At 31.5% G+C, this 3142-nt stretch overlaps 1 long non-coding RNA gene across 1 annotated transcript; it reads right to left on the bottom strand.

The window, feature by feature from the left end:
• Window positions 1–2412: 2412 nt before the first annotated feature.
• LOC115245916 lies at window positions 2413–3103 on the bottom strand. The gene is made up of 2 exons (XR_003885621.1): window positions 2937–3103; window positions 2413–2834 (listed from the first exon to the last, which is right to left on the bottom strand). It is a non-coding gene; the product is annotated as an uncharacterized LOC115245916 (long non-coding RNA).
• Between the last annotated feature and the right edge of the window lie 39 nt (window positions 3104–3142).

The raw sequence follows: 3142 nt of genomic DNA, 5'->3' as shown, positions 1-3142 counted from the left end.
AAAAAAATATAATATAATTACATATCCTAGTCTCTTAGATCAGTTTATCTTCATCATACGTAAAACTTAATTCTTCAATCAAGTTAATCAATTAATTAGTCAATTCGTCTCGAGAGTTTCCCTTTCCCCTGCTAATGGCAATTATAAAGGTTGAAAATGACTTGCTCGAAATTTCGCTTCGGGTGATTTTATTGTGGCTGGCAATAAGATTATTCATTGCCGCATTGGATGCAACTGAATTCCCAGGCATATCGTGAGACGAGGATGACATTCATGTCTCTATTTACGATGCGCTAAACGTTTATAAATGATATTTCTAAGATATGCATATGCGTTTTTCGCACAATTTTTTCACGCCGACGTTTATTTTTTAATTAGTAAGCCAAAACTAAATTTTAAAAGTTACGCGCGTTTTTTTAAGGATACTATTCTTATATTGTATAAAGTAGAGAATACTTAGAGTTCAGTATCGTAAAGTTAATGAATATCGAATGATGCATTATAATTAAAATTTTATTAAAAAATCTATTTTTACTGTGACTCTTTTGAACATTTATAATCAAAAAATGAAGCAAAAATGCGCAAAATATTCTTTTCCTAATAATCTGAGAGAATTAATATTACGATTGAGGAAATCGCAACACAAAGTTTAAATTAATTTCATTAGGTTCTTAAAAAAGTGAATTAAACCATACTAATATATGGATGCCCTCAATTCTCTATCTCATATCGAAAGTTTTAATAAAATAGCAGAAATTCGTTTCAATCTTTCTTGTAGCTGAGTTTAAATAGAAGATTTCGCGCGTCGCATCATCTCTCTTCCTATAAATTAAGCGCAAATACGGACGAACATTCTCTCGCGAAGTCGCGCTTTCTCTCGTGTTCAACCTATATGAAAGTGACACGATTCTTTATTCATTGATTGCTCTGATCATCGTATGTTTGTTTATCCTCGAATATTTTATTATTGTATATCTTTTTTCTGACTCTTATGAGTCAGAGAGAAGATATACAATAATAAAACAAAATAAAAACTTTACTTTTTATTCCTGAGTTATATATAATTCATAATAAAAAAACTAGATTTAAAATATTATATTATGATAGGTTAAAAATAAATAGAATTGTTACGATTTAGCCTTAAAAAAATCTAATAATTAAAACATAAAGAAATCTGCGTCCTTTCAATCTCGCATCATAATAAACACAATTACGAATTGTAAAGTCACTCTTATAATATTTCCGTTGAATATTTATCTTAAGAGATTATTCTCATAAACATTAGTTGAAGTTAATTATAGTTATTCTGACTTTTTTATAGACGCGACTAAAAAAACGAACGGAGAATTATTTCAGCTTTAATTTCATTAACTTCATTAGCTATAATTAATATTGATGATAGATAGATCGATAGTATAAAATATTTCATTTTAAATTGATTAGATTTGAAAAAATGTAGCAAAAAAATATTTCTTTAAATATATAAATAAAATTCAGATTTTTTTGACGGAGAATATAAATTAATCAAATTTTTATAAATTATAAAAGAGAGAATAAAATGTATGTTCTTATTAAAATCAAGATACTATTATTTATATACTTCGCGCTAGACACATAGATCCCAAATGACACAAGCACAGAAACTTTTGACACTTGTCCTGTCACATGGGACAGGATTGACAGGGATAACATTGAGGAATATCCGTCGGTTCTGTACGTACCGGATCACGAGGAACGTTATTCCAGGCTTACGTGATTTAGGGATGCTCAACTCGCTGACAACTCGCGGTGCACGGTACTCGACATGCCAGCTCCCAGCTCACCTCGGACTGACTGCACGGGGCCCGAGGACCTGAGACCACCGTTGCGGGCCCTCGCGATCGCCGCTTGCTTTCACTTGGCGAGTACCGCAAGCGGTACCGCCGCGTGAATCGTTGATCGCTGATAAAAGACACGGATTCGATACGACTTAATGCGCGCTGCTACTCGCGCGATGCTTTGTATAAAATTCATATAAGTCATGAATCAAGTTTATATGTAGTAGTGTGTTCAGTTACGCATAGATATTATACATATACACACATTTAATTGTATGTAACATTCAAATACCCCTCGTACTCTTGACATTTTCTTACTATTGTATTTCACGTTTCCGATATTGACATTTCATTACTAAAAATATCTCGATATCTCGTAATAATCTCGATGTATTTTAATATTGATATCTAATAGTCGAGACACCGAAATAAATATTTTGGGACGTCATAATATCTTATATACAATTCTTTTTGTATTATCGAAATATTATATATAATTATTACTACATTATTATAGAACACACACAATCATCGATTGTGTGTGCGATATATTGTTGTAAGATGTGAAAATCTCTCATACGATTATATCGCGGGATTGAGGAGAATTGCGAATTTATTTTAAGAAGAAACTTTTCTTACCATATCATGATGAGATACGATTACATGTAATCTGCCTTTTAATTTGCAATATGTATATATACAAAGTTCTCGTAAAAAAAATTATACATATATACAAGCGTAATATTACCGCAGTGCGGTAAAAAAGTTAATATATGAAATAAAATATATATAAGTAGAGCGAATTTGTTGTGTGAGAATTTCTAAAATATAAATATTTAAAAAAAACCTTCAACATGAATCCTCATCCTCGGTGGGGACGTCTTCACGGTGCTGCTTCGGATTCCATCGACGCCAAAGTAATTCTCTCACTGTGAATTCGGAGAGTATTTCGGGGCTAGTTGTACTGATATCCCGCGGTACCGATGATGGCCATAAAACTTGCGCAAAGAGTATCTCCTATTGTCCAAACAGTAGTCAATAAGAAAATGTGTAAGAAAAATGATATGTGATTGTGTATTTATATTTTAAATTATTATATAAATATACAATTGTTTATACCTTGGCAGCGTTTTCGGAGAGCCTTTGCAATCCAAACAAACTGTTCCATGTGGATCTTGTAGATAGAGTAGAATCTATAACTAAGGAGTCTGCATTTGCTACTTCGACTATGACAATATAAGATGCGTGAAAGAAAGGTGGTCCTTCTTTATAGAGTACTAAAAAATAAAAAAAATATATTAGATAATATAATAAAAAAAAAAAAA

This window comes from Formica exsecta, unplaced genomic scaffold, assembly GCF_003651465.1.
Source record: "Formica exsecta isolate Colony F162 unplaced genomic scaffold, ASM365146v1 C16482270, whole genome shotgun sequence".
Lineage (NCBI taxonomy): Eukaryota > Metazoa > Arthropoda > Insecta > Hymenoptera > Formicidae > Formica > Formica exsecta.
Note: the sequence above shows the minus strand (reverse complement) of the source record. Positions and strands in the feature narration are given on the sequence as shown.